We start from the raw sequence: 18,616 nt of genomic DNA on the forward strand, positions 1-18,616 counted from the left end.
TTGCAATAAAGTATCACTTTGTCAAAGAATTGGTGTAGGATAAGGAGATCAAATTGGAATATGCCCATACAAAGATTGAAATTGCTTCTTGCAGTGGTATTGAGCTGTAAGGGATTATAGATTGTAATTAGGTTGTAATCACTAGATTGTAATAATATTGAACTTGCAGTTTGGTGGATGTAGCCCAGGGATTGGGTGAACCACGTTAAATCTTGGTTCCTTGTGTTCATTTCTGTGTGATCTGTTATTTTCTATTATTGGTTATATTTGCAAGTTGTTTTTATTTTTGTTTGTGGTTTTATCCTAACAAGTGGTAATAGAGTGAGGTTGTCTTTCAGTTATCCTTTGCAAGAAAGCCTCACGGTTGAGTGGGAGCAATGGAAGATGAGGGTAAGCTAAGGGTTGATAGGTTTAATGGGTAGAACTTCCAGTTATGGAAGATGCAAATAGAAGACTATATTTATTAGAAGGATTTATAGAAGTCATTGGAAGGCAAAGCCAAGAATCAAAGATCTATGTCAAATGATGAATGAGATATTTTGGATAGAAATGCACTTGGAAGCATTCGGTTATGCCTGGCACAATTAGTGGCATTTAATATTACAAAAGCAAAGATGATAGAAGAGTTGCTGAAAAACCTAGCACCACTATATGAAAAACCCTCCACTTCAAAGAAGGTATTTCTCATGAAGCATTTATTCAATATGAAAATGAAAAAAGGTGAATCTGTTGCAGATCATTTAAATGAGTTCAATACTATTACTAGTTAGTTATCTTTTGTGGATATCAATTTTGATGAAGAAATTAGGGCTTTCTTGATTTTGTGTTGTTTTCCTGAAAGCTGGAATGGCTTGGTAATGGTAGTGAGTAATTCTATTCCTAGATCTAGTACCCTAAAATATGATGATGTGATTGGTGCTATTTTGAGTGAGAAAACTCATAGGAAATTCTCAAGTGGATCTACATTAGGAAGTGATTTGAATGCACAAAGTAGGGGCAGAACAACTGAGAGAGGAAGTAACTTTGGAAATCGTGAGAAATCAAGAGGATAGTCAAAGGGGAAGAGGTCTCAATTGAGAGGACCAAACAATTGTTGGTACTATGGGAAACTAGGTCATAAAAAGAAAGATTGCTAGAATCAAAAGAAAAATGAAGGAGATAAATAAAATGGAGACAAGGAGGAAAATGTGACAAGTAACAAATTCAAAGAGAATGCTTTGCTTTTGTCTTTAGAAAGTGTTGATGATTCATGGGTTTTAGATTCTGGTGCTTCATTTCATGCTACACCTCAGAGAGGTTATTTCATCGATTATGTCCAAGGGGATTTTGGGCTTGTTTATTTGGGGGATAATGAACCCTGTTAGATTGTTGGAAAGGGAAAAATTAAGATTAAGTTGCATAATGAGAATCATTGGCTACTACATGAGGTAAGACATGTTTCAAGGCTGAGTAGGAATTTAATTTTAGCATGGCAACTCGGTGATGAGGGTTATGTAGTTACTTTTAATAATAAAAATTGGAAGGTTTCAAAAGGTTCCCTTCTAGTAGCAAAAGTTGTGAAAGTAGGCACCTTATATCTTTTTATAGGTCATATTGTTCCTTCTACTTTGATTGTTTCAGAGAAAAATGAATGTTCAGGAACAATTGTTGTAGTTGAGCAGGGAGAACAAATAGCTACTGTAGATTCTGATATAGCACTATGGAACATTAGACTTGGGCACATTAGTGAAAAAGTTATGAAAGTAATTCATTCAAAGAAAATGTTACCAGGTTTGAGATGTGTTAATATGGATTTCTATGAAAGTTGTGTGTATGGAAAACAAAAGAGAGTGAGTTTTGTAAAGACTGGGAAGGAAAACAAAAAGGAGAAATTAGAGCTTGTGCATACAAATGTATGGGGACTAGCTCAGTTATCTTCCCTTGGTGGCTCTCATTTTTATGTTACATATATTGATGATGCAACTAGAAAAGTATGGGTTTTTTCCTTAAACAAAAATCTGATGTATTTCAAACTTTTAAGAAATGGAAATATTTGGTTGAAAATGAGACTAGTAAAAAATTAAAATGTCTTAGATCTGATAATGTTGGTGAGTATTGTAGTCATGAATTTGAAGATTATTGCTCCAATAATGGTATTCATAGATATAAAATTGTTCCAAGGACTCCACAAGAAAATGGAGTGGTTGAATGCATGAACAAGACTATAATGGAGTGCGCAAGGAGCATGATGTTGCATGTTGGGTTGCCCTTACACATGTAGGTGGAGGCTATCAATACTATTGTATATTTGATTAATAGAGGTCCCTTTACTCCTTTGGGTTGTGGTATTTCAGAGGAGGCATGAACTAGTAAGAAGGTGAGTTATTCTTTTCTCAAGACCTTTGGTTGTGAAGCTTTTGCTCATATAGACTCTAAAAATAGAACTAAGCTAGAAGCTAAATCAAAGAAATGTGTCTTTGTTGGATATGGAATTAATGAATTTGGTTATAGGCTTTGGGATTTTGAAAATCATAAAATTTTAAGAAGCCGGGATGTCATATTCAATGAGAAAGTGTTGTACAAAGATCTGTTGCAGCAACATGAGAAGAAAGAAGATGATTATGTAGTGTTGGATGATACTCCAAAAGCTGATGTTCTAGCCATTCCTCATGATGTGCAACAACTAAAACAACAAATACCACACACACCAGTGAATGTTAGATGGTCAATGCGGAAAATTAGACCTTCACAAAGATTTTCTCCCTCTTTGTATTCTATTTTACTTACTGATGCTAGTGAACTTGAAAGTTATGATGAAGCTGTGTAGGTGGATGCTAAGATTTAGTGGGAGTCTGCAATGAAAGATGAAATGGAATATTTGCTAAAGAATAAGACATGGGATTTGTGCAAGTTGCCTATAGGTAAAAAGGCTTTACAAAATAAGTGGGTTTATAGGTTGAAAGAAAAGGAAGGAGGTAAGAAAAGATTTAAGGCTAGGTTATTTGTAAAAGGATTTGCATAGAAAAAGGGAATTGATTTTGATGAGATATTTTCTCATATTGTTAAAATGACTTCTATCCATATTGTTTTAAGTCTTGTGGCTACTGAAGATTTGCATTTAGAGTAGCTAAATGTTAAAACAACCTTCCTTCATGGTGATTTGGATGAAGAAATATATATGGCTTAGGTATGGGGATTTGAGGTCAAAGGTAAGGAGAACTTAGTGTGCAAATTGAAGAAAAGTTTATATGGCTTGAAGCAAGCACCTCGAAAATGGTATCTAAAATTTGATTTGTTTATACATGAGCATGGCTATAATAGGTGTCATTCAGATTATTGTGTTTATTTTAAGAGGTTGGATGATGATAGCTAAATTATTTTATGTTTATATGCTGATGATATGCTTGTAGCTGGGTCTAACATGGATCATATTAAGGGCTGAAATGCTAGTTAGCACATGCATTTGCTATGACGGATTTGGGGGCAGCAAAAAAAATCCTTGGTATGAAGATTTGTAGAGATAGGAAGAAAATAATATTGACGCTATCTCAGGCTGATTATGTTAAGAAGGTGTTGCAATGTTTCTCTATGGAGAATGCTAAAGTTGTTAGCACACCTTTACCTAGTCATTTGAAATTGACTAAGGAGATGTGTCCCAAGACACAAGAAGAGGAGGATAAGATGTCCAAGGTACCCTATGCTTCAACTATAGGAAGCTTGATGTATGCTATTGGTGGGGTACCCTATGCTTCAACTATAGGAAGCTTGATTAATGCTCTATCCACTATAGAGGTAGAGTATGTTGCTGCTACAGAGGTAGCGAAGGAGATGATATGGCTTGAGTTCTTCTTGGAAGAATTGGGACATCCTCAAAAGGATAATTATTTGTTCATAGATAGTTAGAGTGCCATTCATCTTCCTAAGAATTCAGCTATGCATTCTAAGACCAAACACATATAGTTGTGGTACCATTTCATTGGATCAATTTTGGAGGATGGACAATTAAAGTTGGAGAAGATACATACAAATGACAATCTAAAAGATATGTTGACAAAGGTTGTAACAAGGGAGAAGCTGAACTCTATTTAGCTTCGGTTGATCTTCTAGACTGAACATGAATAAAATAACAACATAGTTTAGGGTGGTTTGATCCAATGGGAGCCCCATGTGGCAGTGGTATTCCTACAAGATTAGTCTCCCAGTGGGAGATTGTTTTTTAGTGTGGAGCCTGATCAGTCCCTAAGTGGGAAATTGTTAGATTGTGGTGACTAATCAAGACATTATTGTACATAGTTCATAAAATGGCATAAAATACTTTTATAAAAGGGTTGGGTTAGGTATTTTATTATTATGTTGTGATGCAAAATTTCTTCTTGCAGTGGTATTGAGCTATAAGGGATTATAGATTGTAATCAGGTCATAATCACTGGATTAAAATAATATTGGACTTGCAGTTTGGTGGATGTAGCCTAGGGATTGGGTGAACCATATTAAATCTTGGTGCCTTGTGTTCATTTCTATGTGATCTATTATTTTCTATTATTGGTTATATTTGCATGTAGTTTTTATTTCTATCTATGGTTTTATCCTAACAACACAAATGTCATATTAGTTATCACACAGAGTCTATCGAGCTTAGTTATCCAGTAAAAAAAAAGATAGAGTCTACCAAGCTCAGATGGTTTGCAAAGTGAATTATAGAGTCTACGAAGCATTTCTAGAAATTACACTGTGGAAACAATTTCTACCGAGCTCACTCAAGCATCGAAGGATTTTGTGACAGAAGTCAGTTTCTACCGAGATCACATGGTTATCAAAGTAAAGTTAGTATCTATAGAATTCACTTGGCCTCCAAAAGATTTTGTATAATTCTCAATGTTTACCAAGATTCACTTGGTTAACACTAGAAATCATTTCTAGAGCAGTGTTTATTGAGGAGGGTCGACCAATGAAAGATTTCATTATTTTGGGAAATAAAGTTTAATTGTTTTATGTAATATTTGTAGCTGATTAATGTATTCTTTATTGGTAAATGTAACTTGTAAATGAGCCAACTTGACAATTTGGAATGTATAAATAAGAGGTCAAGTTGTGAATTCACTGTATGGATGAATGAATGAGCAAGTATGCAAGTGAGTTGATTGTGTGAAGAGGAAGTGTGAGAAATTTTTGAAGAAGGATTAGATATCTTTGAGGAGTAGCAAAGTTGTATTTGATTAGAGAGGATCTAGTGAAGAAAAATAGAGATCTGTATCAACAAAGGTCAGTTGCATATCATTCAGGTAACTTATTGTTACTTTCTCACCATTGTAGTAGTAATTCCTAAATCTCTTAATAGAGTTGGTCTAATAGCCATTTTTGTAAATCCTCTAACAAGGTGGATAGTTCTATTGAATTTTTCTAAAGTCCTCCAGCAAGGCCACTCCTAGCAGGGTGATTAAATCCTCTAAGAAGGTCACACCTAATAGTGTGTTCTATAACCTTTAACAGGGTTGGCTCCTAATAGGGCTCACTTCAGAAGAGTGAAAAATGGTAGCTAGTTACTTGGTGATTTTTCCTATATTAAGTTTCCAAGTTAAATATGGTGTCTCTTGTGTTCATGTTATTTCCTTTTGCATGCATGTTAATAATTGTGAAATTTAAAGATCAGTAATAAGTTAATACATAGTTCATCTACTGAGTTACATCATTTTTCTGTGTGGCTACTAATTGACAATAGTAACTAGTTATTTAAGACATCTAAGGGATCTATGGATTTGTTTTTGTGGTAACTAATTCACTCTCCCTCTTAGTTACTCCATCTATATTTCCAACACTTGTATCATGATTAGCCTTTCCATTTTCCACCATAGAATCATCCTTTAGATTTTGCACCACAACTAAATCAAGAAGGAACTCCACTTTGTTGCCACATCCATAGTGAGTGATTTGGTAGGTTGAAAGGTTGTTGGTGCTAAGGTTAGGAACATGAAGAACATCCTTAAAAACTCCATTTTCCAACACAACATTCCCTTTTCCTTCAACTATCACTTGTGTATCATTTTCCACATAGATGTAAGGTACATGTGATGGTTTCAAAGAGGAAAAATTCTCCCTTGAAGCACCCATATAATTTGTAGCTCCTAAATCAAGAACCCATTCCTTAGAATTATTTCTACTTTCCACCAAAGCTTGTCCCTTACCTTTTGAAGTGGATGAAGATCCCTTATCCTTATAGGCATTTGGCACATCAATTTTATGTTTCCTCATTATGTTTAGCAATTCATTAATTTTCATATCCTTACACGAGCATGTTTATCATGACCATTCTTCTTACAATAGGAACAAGTTTTCTTCTCCCTTTTCTTGAAGTTGTTTCCCATTTTATTATTTTTGGAAAAATACTTGCCTTGCTATGAGGAAGATTGTTATGTGGAGGAATATTGATGTGAGAATGTAGATTGATGTGTAGAGGAAGATTGATGTGAGGAGATAGATTGATGTGTAGAGGAAGATTTTTGTGTGTCATCTTGTGGCTTAACCTTCCACTACTTTTGTTTCTTGTTTGATTTTTTACCACCTTGATTCCCTTGATTCCCCTTATTATCCACCAAGCCTTTGGACTTGGAAGACTGGAGAATTCCCATACTCACTTACTTTTCATGTTCTAAGACCAATATTCCTAAAAATGACTCAAATGAAGGCTTAGTGAAGGCACTTCCCATTGTTAACTTGTGAGTATTATAACTTAAAACAAAAGCCACATATTTAGAAGGAAGATGAGTCATCACATGTTTGATCAAATTTCCATCCTTGATGGGTTAACCACACTCCTTAAGTTGTGCCCTATACATGTCTACTTGGGTAAGATAATCTTTTATGGTGTCAAAATTCCTAGGATCCAATTTAAGAAGATTGTCCTCAATGGTGTAGGCCATATCTTCATCTACTATCCCATATAATGCTTCAAGTTTATCCCAAAATTCTATTGGATTGGTAATATTCCTAATGTGATATTTGACAAGAATTGAGATATTTTTTAGCAAGGTTCCTAAGGCCATTTCTTGTTTTGATGCCTAGTCTTCTTTACAAGACTCGTCAGTGTCATCATCAGGTTTCTTTGTAGCACAAGTTACATAATGTAGTAAACCTTTTTCAACTAATGATTCCAAGTTATCTTTTCTTTCAAAGTAGCATAATTATGTGGTGTTAATTTAGAAAAAGAACTCACAATTCAAAAGAAAGAGTAGAACATCAAGGAGATGGAAGAACACAAGCCATGCCCCTCTTTTCACTCAATCAAAGAATCCCCACCCCCAAAAAAGGTGATTTGGCACTTTATATTTAGTGTGGGTAAAATAGCCACTTGCCAATTTTGGGCTAAAGTGGAAATTTGATTTTTGATATTTACAACTGAAAATATAAAGCTATATATGACTCAACAAGATAAGACAAGACCTCTCAAGGATATAATTAATTACAAGTGCCAAAATAGGCCAAAATTGACTAAATGTTGAAAGTACTATGTCTACTCAGAATTACTCCAAACTAATACCATATCTGGAAAGTAGACAAAAAATTATGCACTTCCAAAAAAAAAAACTTGAATATGTGTCCATAGGAGCCCGAATGAAGCCTTTGAAGTTGTAAAAGTTAGGATTGACAAATTTTAGAAAAATTATGAACGTTGATCACAAACAACTTGTACCAATGTGTAGATCATGAAATTCTACCCCAAAATAAAAATAAAACAAAACGTTTTTTGAAAAATGGATTCTGTATGTGGGATATATCACTATTTGAAATCACCTCTTTAATTACTTTCTTGAATCACTATTGGCACACCTCTAGAAAATAAATGACTCTAGATTTAACCTCAAATGTTCGATTTTGATGAAACAAAAGTTGATTTAGGGGTCTTTTAATCTTCTAAATGTGATACCAACATCTAATTTGCACTAGCAAGCTCTAATCTTGACTTGCCAAAAAAAAAAAAAAACTCTCCAATGGCTATGTAATGAAACTCCTATGGTTTTGATACCATGTAATAATTTTCTTAAGGAAATAATTCAATGTGAAGATCAAGAAGCTTAGTAGATAGCACAAGAGATACAAATGAGAATCAAATAAGAATGGATATCGGATGATTGGATGAATACATCATAGAAAAGCCTTGTATATAAAGGCAACTAGAATGACTAGGAGTCAACAAAGAGATAAGCATACCAACTAAGTATAGGTCCACAAGGAGTGGATTATCCTCCATTGCACATGAATTTATGTGAAATAATGAATAGATAAGAATGCAAAGGTGTATCTCATTAAGAGATGTAGTAGACAACATGTGCTTAATTGGAGTGCAAAATACAATGTTGTCAACATGACAACTCATATGAATGTGAAAAATCCTAGGTGTCTACATGACAACTAATAAAAATTCATTATTCTAAGTAAACTTAAGTAAAGTGTAAATAGTAAATACTTATTTACACCAACAAAACCTTAATTTTGAACATGAAATAATTAATGGCTAAGGTTAACTATCACATTTAAGACTTGTTAATTAGTATCATTTAATGGATAAATAAAGGTATTGGAAAATCTTGGTTACATCATTCATAATATTTTATGTTATAATGAATTTCATTTAAGAGATTAATGTAATGAATTATGTTACATGATGATGTTGTATTGTGGATATTGATACATCTGTTATCACAGTTATGTTATGATGTTGAATTAGTTATCAAATTTATGGATACTATAATGCCCCACCTAGAGTTCCTTGGAATAAGGATTCAATGCAAGCCAAGATAATTTTTGTTTAAACAAGTACATTACACTCAACATACAAGGATCACAAAGATCACAATGAAGGACTTAACAACAATCTTGAAAACCAACGAATCTCCAAATGCCACTGCCAAATTGACATTCTCAAATAGAGAAATGAAGACCAAAGACAACAATAAGAAAAAGAATCTCAGATCAGTCGATGCATGGAAAATTAAGCAAACCAAAAGGGTACTTAAAACACCAAATTGAATTCCCCAAAAAGTAGTAGAGATGCCCCCTATTTTTTATGCAAGGATACAAATTAGCAAGCTAGAAAACATTAAGGTAAAAAGATAGGAAATGAATTTCCTCCACACTGGGGAGTACTGGATTCATTAATCAAGGCATAGACACTTGGACACTAAATTGAAAGATGAAAACTACATCAACCATCTAAAACATAGCAGTAAAAGAATGTATTGAAAGTAACATCATAGTGTACAAAATAGAAAAACTCATGCATGATTCCTACCAAATATAATAGCATCGTGATACCTTGAAGGTCCTAGCCATCCCCCAAATGTAACATCCCAAAATATTGACCATATCATTAGAGTTGTCTTATGAGGACATCATAATTAAAATGTACTACATCATAAGAATAAGGAAATATAATATGCTAAAAATTAAAACATTAGATATTCCAACTAATCAATTCACACCATCTAAATCATATGCTAAACATCATAATAAGGAAATGCATCAACTAACCAACATCATGTAAACATGATATCCAAGCATTCCAATGAAAGCACAAATCACAAGAATGCATACTCAAGAACTTGAAGTATCAAGTGAAAACATCAAGCAATAGTTACATGGGAACAATATACCATCTCTGTACACTGGTCTTGTGAGAAATAGATAATACTGAGAAGGGGGTGAATCAGTATTATCAATATTTTTACCCACAACTAAATTATATTAATTACTTTACCACATGCATGAAAAAGAATACTAATAGTGATAAAAAATAATAATCAACCATACAAGAAGAGAACTCATGACATCATGATTTGTTAACTAGGGAAACCCTAGCCAAGAAAAAAACCCTAGTGGGGATGAAAACCACAAGATGATTCACTATATAAAGGATTTAGTTAAGGATATTGACCCTGTTAGGAGTCTATGAAGCATGTATAGTTTCTTGAGTCCCTATTTAAGAGACTAGGACTTATTATAAGCTTTAACCATATTAGGAGTTGGTAGATCATATACAAATGTGTGCAAGAGGAGTTCACTACCCTAACATGCAACTATATAATAAGTTCTTCAAAAAAAACTATACATAATATATTGAGATACTTGTTATACTTTGCAAATCTTCTAATTGAAAATTCCTCATATAAGAGAAATTGTGCACATATAAATCTATATCATATCTCACATAACAATACTTTGCATCATATGTCATAATATTGCATTCACTTTTTACTCTCATTTCACAAGATCATATCAAGTTTGCAATAACTAATTACACTTTTTCACACTACTCTCTAACTTTACAAATGAAGTCCTTTACTTATAAAAAATGTATTGGTAAATTATTCCTTAGTTAGATCACATAAAATCCTTAGAGTTAGCTCATTAAGAAATATTAATTAAAACAATAAATCAAGTTATTTAACACATTGTACTGATATGCTCTATTCTGTGTTGTATCATCATTGCATTACTAATTCCTTCATAACTCAAACTTGATTGGTCATATAGACATGTGCATTGGTATACATCATTAGTATGATTTCATGCATTTTTGGTTAACTATACAAGAGAATATTTCAATGGAATATTTTGCTATCATCAAATCTGTTATGTTGTTGTAACACTGTCTAATACTTAGACAATTTTCCTTCACAGATGATCATGACTAATCTGAAAAAAAAATGTTACCATAAATGAAAACCATATAATTTACCTTATATGATTGATTGGTTATATTTCCAATAATCTCCCTCTTTGGTATTGATGGCAACATTTTGGGAAAATTGGCTAGGTCCCAAACATGATGTCATACCAATCAAAACAAATAACTATAACATAGTAAAAACTTTGTATTCATATTTTGAAAGAATTAAATCCCTTATAAGTTTGATTACAACTTATTGCTCCCCCTTACAAATTATAATTACAATATAATTTTCCATATTTCTCCTCCTTTGACATCAATGAAAAAAATGCAAAAAAATGAAAATGTTTATTAAAATATGGTAGCTGCATTAAAACTTGGAAAAGCAATCACTAAAGTTGGTCTTCAACTATATAAAGAGTTTCTTTTAGATTTATTTCAATGCATCAGATACACTTATTAGCACACATAAAGCATATGTGGCTAGCTCTACTACATTCAAGTCTATCGCCAAAACTTGTCATATGAGGTCTTTGCTACCAAGCATTCTTCCAACTAATTCTCTAGCAATGTTACCTATGGGAGTAAGTGTTATCTTAGGAGAGTGAATCTCTTCAAAGATTTCTCTTTTTTTTCTTGCATATTCCTTATATTTTCATGAAGTGTCTACATTGTGTGCTCAATGGTATCTATCTTTTGATTCTACTTCAAAAAATTGTCAGTGAGCATCTGAAGATCAATTATCTTTTCTTTGATCTGATCATAAAATTCTTGGAGATGAATGTATGCCAAGTTGCACTTAGCATAAGCCTTTTTTCCTTCTTTTATATACTATCTTAATGCCTTAATGCATATATTCAAATTTTCTATATCATTCCTCATATTAGTGCACATGGTATTAAGGAATTTACCATCATGCTCTATTTGTGCTTGAATTGAAGCCACATTAGAAAGTGTTGTGAATTCATTCTCAAAAGCTTTGCACAAAATTGTTGTGCACTATTGAATATCTATAGAGTTGTCAACAGGGCTTACTACATTCTCCATTCTATCCAAAACTAAAGTCAAAGTCTTCTCAAAGGACTTGACTAATTTCTTTTTCTCAAGAAATTTACTTAAAGAAGATATGAGATTCTTCACTTCATCTTCATATTATTGAATTGCTACTATTTATTCTTGGGTAGGTGGTGTGGAGGGTGTTACTATTGCCACTACTATCAAGGGTATGCTTGAGGTAGCCACTTCAATGATGGGCTTAATTTTCTTCTTAGATCATGCATCTTATTTTTTAGGCTCTTGATCTATTTCTTTATCAAAGTTACTATAGTCCACAATATTACCAACAATGCTAACACCAAACTCTTTGAATGGATCCTCAATTTTGTCAACTATCACATTGGTGTTATCTACTTGCATAGATTCACTACCAATGGTGATATGTGGTGAATCACTTGAACTTGGTGTTGCTACTAGTTGTTCAAAACTATAAGGAGGACTACAAGTTATAGGACTAGCTTCTTGTGTCTATGCGCATTCCTCATATTCTTTAGGCATAGAGCTTTCCTTCTCTGTTCGGTGTACTTTTCTCTGTCATAGTGCTTCCCTTCTCTAGCTACACACTCTTTTCTATCATTGGGATTTCCTTTTCTAGCTTTGCATTCTTCTTAGGTATAGTGGACATGTATGAGACTATAGCCTTTTTAGTTTCCACATTTACTTCTTCATAATTTCCTCCCATGAGGAGAATGGATCTCTTTTTGCGTCTCAAAAATGGTGCTATACCTTTTAGAATTTTTGTTATCTCTTCCTCATTATTTACAATGCATATCTTTCTCACCATATTAATTCTTATTTGCTTGTATTCCTCTACTACTCTACTTTTCCTATTTCTTAATCTATTTTACAAATCTTTAGGTATCTAACCTCTTATACTATCAAATCTCTTACCTTTAAGAATCATATTCCTAACTACAACATTCTCTAGCTGTCTTCTATCCATATTTTTGTACAAATCATAACATTTATTTAGTTGCACAAAATTGTTATCATTAATAGTTTGCATGTTTAGATTTTCTACCTTGGGTTTCCATTCTTTGCATCTTGCTGATGTCTTTTCCTCTTGATCAGCTGGCTCTACTTGTCTATCACTAGTTTCTTCCTCAGATTAAGAAGAACTAATCTGCAAGGTTCTTCTCTTCCTTCTTGGTCCACTTGTAGTTTGCTTGACTCTCTTCTTAGGAGGGGTTATAGTCCTTTCAAGTCTTGTAGACTTCCTAGATGTAGGTGCTTCCTCAGTTTTTATTAGAATCCTTTGTAGTTACTACTACATGACTACTATATATGGCATAGTAGGTGCTTGCACACTTTTCTGGGCAACTCTGACCTCTTTAGTAGGTCCTATCACTACAATGGGTGTCAGGGTCAATAGCTCAAATTGACCATTGACCTTCATTTCCATAGCTATCCCTTTTACCTCATCAAATTATTTTCTTGTCATTCATAATTCTTTCAAAATAGAATCAATCACCTTTTCAACCTTTTTCTTAGAGTCCTTTATTATTTGACTAGCTTTGATTTCTCTCATTTTCTCAGAACATGTCCCCCATCTATGACATTCAGAATCAACTTCCTCACTCATTGTATAACCCATAGGTTCAATGAATTTGACTCGAGGAAGTACAACTTCCATACAAGTGAATTCTATTTCAACCATAAAACACAATTCATCCTTGTATTTTTTCACTTGTACTAGAGGTATCCTTTATCTTTGCTTCATTTCTACTTGGAAAGACTTCATTATTCTATCAATATCATTATCTCTGACTGCTTTAGGTCTTGATCTATATGCATGAGTAATTATCTACATTACGTAGTCATGTTCATCCCAATTCATGATTCTAAGAAACTTCTTAGATGCATAGAGGAATATGTGAGTTAGTAGGGATTCAAACCTAAAGATTGCATTCTTAGATTTCTTAATTCTTGATATATTATCCAACAACTATGTTCAGATAATGTCACAAAAATTAACATCTTTGCCTCTTACTATCACGTAGGTTGCATGAAGAAATCTTGCTAGGATTCAATCTATCCTAGATCCATGATTAAATTAATATCCCAAGATTTTACAAATCAGTCTTGCTCCATCTTGAATGCTATTGAACTTCATGTTTCTACCATCAAAACTGTTGGCATTATGATACATTTTTGTCATTAGTTACAACACTTATTGGATTCTGAATGCTTACCGAGCTCTCACCGGAAGCCAAGCTTTACCTAGTTCTCAGTGTTTACCGAGTAATCAAGGTGAACAAAGAAGTCAGTGTTTACCGAGTAATCAAGGTGAACAAAGAAGTCAGTGTTTACCGAGTAATCAAGGTGAAAAAAGAAGTCAGTGTTTACCGAGTAATCAAGGTGAACAAAGAAGTCAGTATTTACTGAGTGATCAAGGTGAACAAAGCAGCCAGTGTTTACCGAGTGTTCAAGGTAAAGAAAGGAATTAGTTTTGACCGAGTGAAGATGTACTAAGATGTAACCGAGAACTTCATGATAACCGAGCTCCTGATGTTATCAAGGAAATTAATTTTTACCGAGCTCAGACGGATATCAAGGAAACTAACTATCACCGAGTCACAAGGTTCTATCAAGTGTTTTCTTTGATCATCGAGCTACAATTCAGATAGAAGTATTCACCGAGTGACATCTCTTCTACCGAGTCTCCAGTGGTTACCGAGTTCAAAACTACTCAAAGTGTTTAGTATGGACCATGCCTTCACTTCTACCGAGTGCATGACGATGCCGAGTAATGCAGTGGACGCCGAGTATCAGAAGGACATCGAGTCAGTTCAATGAACCCGAGTTTTTACCTTGGGCCGACTTTGTATAGAGATTTGCACTTGTTGTTTTGGCCAACCTTGCATGTATTGTTTAGCCGACCTTGCATGTATTATTTATATGGATGGTATATATATGCAATGTATTGTATCATTCAAATATAGTTGTTATGGCAATGGTAATGAATGGAAATGTGAAAGTGTAAAAGTGTGAAAGTGTGAAAGAAATACATGCGTGCGAAAGTATGTGGGCTGAATTGTGAAGATATTCAGCAGGTCGAGTTTTGGAGTAGAAAAGTTTTATCTATCACATCAAGGTGAATCAGAGCATAGCGGATCTTATCAGCAATCAGTTGTAATCAGATCCACTATTTCATTCTAACAGGTGAATCAGTTTTTGTAAATCCTTTAACAAGGTAGACTTAACAGTCTTTTGTAAATCTCCTAACAGAGTGCATACTTTATTGTATGTTTGAAAATCCTCTAACAAGGTGGATCTAGCAATCCTTTGTGCTCCTAACAGGGCAGATCACCAGAAGTGGTCATTGTAAGCCTTAACCGGCCAACTTCATACTGCAGTAACGAAGCTTGTGGGTTTCATCCCCACCCCAGTTTTACTTTCTATTTGGAAGGTTTCTGGGTCACCAAATTTGTGTGTTCAAGTGTTGCAAATGATTTTGTTTCATGCTTACAGTAGGTTACTTGGATGAATGGTGAATATATTAGTATATAGTTTTATTGTTTGAAATTTTAGAAGTTACTGATTCACCCCTCCCCTCTCAGTAACTTGTCATATCTTGAATATTTCCAACAATTGGTATCAGAGCTATAAGGTTCTCAAGATAAAAGTTTCACAGCTTGAGCAAAGATCAAGGACAATGGAGATATTCAGACTTGACAAAACTATTGAGAATGAAAAGCTAGATCTGAAAATGGCCATGGCTCAACTCAATGAAGCAAAAGAAAATCTTTCACAATCCTTGAAAAGAAGATAAGAACTTGCAAAGCAAATGAATGACCATCAGTATGTTGAAGAAAATATTGAAGATCTCTCACCATCAAATAGTTCAGATGAAGCTGACAAAGCAATCAAAGAACTCTTAGAAAAGAATGGATCTCTGCAGGAAGAAGTAAGAAAGCTCAAAAGGGAACAAGGAATCCAGTCCATCAGGCTATGCGAAATCTTGGAGCAAAGGAACAAGGCAGCCGAAGACTTAGAGGTAAGGAATAATCAATCCTCTCAGCTTGAAAATCTTGTAACTCAATTATCTAATGCAAATGAAGAAATTATGAATCTGAGATCTGAGAATGAGAATTTGAGAAATGACTTAATTACTGAAAGACAAATCAATGCAAGCTTACAAAGTGATCTAATCTCTGAAAAACAAGTCAATGAGAGAATGGTAAAATCTCAAAAGGACATGGATTAATTGAATCTACAAAATGAAGAAAACTTTCATAAACAAAATGGTAAAGCAGGCCTTGGATACAAGGAAGAAGGTGAATCCTCCAAACAGGTTACTCAAAAGAATCAAAAACCTACTTGCAGCCACTGTGGTAAGTTAGGTCATACATCTAACGGATGTTGGAGCAATGGAAAAGTCAAATTTAAAGGAAAGTGCTACAATTGCAATCAGCATGGACACAAAGCAAATGAATGCAAAAAGAAACCAAAATTTGAAGGTAAATGTCACAAATGCCAAAAGCAAGGTCATAAGGCATCACAATGCAAATTCAAATCATGTAATTTAGCTGAATAACTTGTCAAAGCAATATTTGGTTGGGACTACAACACTTGGTGCAGATGTCATTATTGTGGAGAATATGGTCATACTGGCATAAACTGTGCAAGGCATCACCTAAGAAAAAGGGATACCACTGTAAGATGTTATACATGTACAAAACTTGGTCATATATCTAAAAAATGCATGAACATAAAGAAAGTCGAGGATGAAAAGAAAATCAAAGTGGAAAATATTCGGAAGCAAATGAAGCAGCAATGGATTTCTAAGTCTACCGAGCCAGATAATTCAAGTGATGGAATGGTCACTCAAGAAGTGAGTGACTCTACCATTTCCAATTACGACTCATCAGGATAAGATCAGGACTGTATCTACAAAGCAAATTCCTAAGCAGTCCTAGAATGAAAATATGATCAAATCAGTATTTCAGATACATCAGGATCATGGTTGGTACATGACCTTACCGAGCTCAGTCGAGTGCAATAAGGCCTCTTTCACCAAGTTGCACTTACCGAGCATGGTTGGTTCTTCTCTTACTGAGTTAAGAGTGGTTTAACCTATTTTCTTTTGGTCACCAAGTTGCGAAGTTTAAGCCGAGCTAGTGGATGACAGCCTGTCGATCGCAGCTACCTCTGTACTGAACATTAATGGCAAATTTTTCATCAAAAGGGTAGATTTCAACCTCATTTTTCACCGCGAATTCGAGATTTACAAAAAGAGGGCTTTCAAGCGAATTCAAGTGAGTTGAAGAGATTTTCCAGTGAAGTATTCTTACAAAATCTTCTTACTCACCGAGCAGCAATGGCTTCCACAAGCACCAGCAGCAGCAAGGCGAAGAAAGGATCCGAAATGCTTGTGAAGGAAACGGAATGGAAGGCACCAATGTTCAAGCTTGTTCCTGCCATCGCTGAATCACTCGACCCGCATGGAGCTCAATCACAGATTCCTCCAAAGGTACTTCTAATCAATGATATTCGTACTCATTTCAAGTGTACTGTGCAAGAAATAGGGACACTAGATATGGATAGCACCCTAGCCGAGTTATGCCTGGATGGAACCCTAAAACCTGAGTTCAAACATTTAGAAACCAAAGGCTTAACCCATATCCCGCATCTGCCAAGAAGTTTCCAAGTGAAATGGGTGAGGTATATCTTGAGCTGAGTACATAATGGTCAGTTGTGGTTGGAACAACCAGTTTTGATAACCAAGAAGATGATTCACAAAATCACGGGTCTCCCAATGCTCAGCAAAGCCAAAACCACCAAAACCCTAGGACAGGATGAGTTACAAAAGAAAACCCAAGCTGAATGGGATGGCAGAGGTTTAAAACTCAACAATGTTTTAGATATAGAACTAAAATTCGGTATTTATGTTATTACATACAAACTGTATAGTTCCAGCAGGCTGAATAGTGTACCTTGCGAGGCTGTAGATTTGGCATATAAAATTGTGAAGAAAAATATGGAGTTTGATCTAGCTGATGTGCTATTAAAACAATTCAATAAAAACATGGAAAGCATAAGGACTGCAAAGACAAACCCTTGTAAATTTGGTTCTTTGCTAGTTTGTTTATTTTTCTATGTACAGAAATTCTTTCCATCCAAAGGTACAGTTGTATGGAGGAAAGATACTCCAATTTTGTATCAAATAAATGAATTCATAGTAGAAATGGGTATGAATTTTGACAAAGTAATGGATAATTATTTTGAAGATTTCAAGGAAAGGATGAACAACAGATTTAGAATACCTCCAAAACTTGTTGAAGAGTATAAGGATGATGTCTATTTCATGGTTGACTGTGACAAGGTATACATACAGGCAGTTAGACCCCGAGTTGCTTGGGTGAAACCTCTTCCATATGAGGTAAATATTGATGAAACAAGGGATATCATTGAAGCACTGGTAAATGAGCCAGTAGACTCAAGGCAATGAATTTTTGGTACTTATGATGAAGCAAAGGCCAGAATTGAACTGGAAATCAAAATTCCACAGGCCATCAGCAAAGGTAAGAGGAAAGTGGCCAAACTGAAAACTAAAATGAGTCCTCTTATGGTCACTGAGGGAAAAGGTGAAGATAAAGAAAGTGAAGAAGAAGAAGAAGGAGAAAAAGAATCAGAAAAAGAGCAACCAGCAAAGAAGAAAGGCAAGGTAATCATTACCAAGCCCAAGAAGCAGCCTACTGCAGTATTCACTCAGAGAACGAGAAAAGGTATTCAGGAACCTGTATTGGTCAAACCTGCACCTACATTCAAGCAAAGGCTCAAATCATTGGAAGAAGGAGCTGGCATCGCAAATTTCAAGGCATTAAGATTTGAGACAAGGACTGATGCAGAGAAAATGCAAATTGAGGAACTAGTACTTAACAAAATGGGAAAATGGAAATACTCCCGGGACCAGAT

Source organism: Cupressus sempervirens, chromosome 11 (assembly GCF_028749045.1).
Source record: "Cupressus sempervirens isolate cs-2001-9-10 chromosome 11, ASM2874904v1, whole genome shotgun sequence".
NCBI lineage: Eukaryota > Viridiplantae > Streptophyta > Pinopsida > Cupressales > Cupressaceae > Cupressus > Cupressus sempervirens.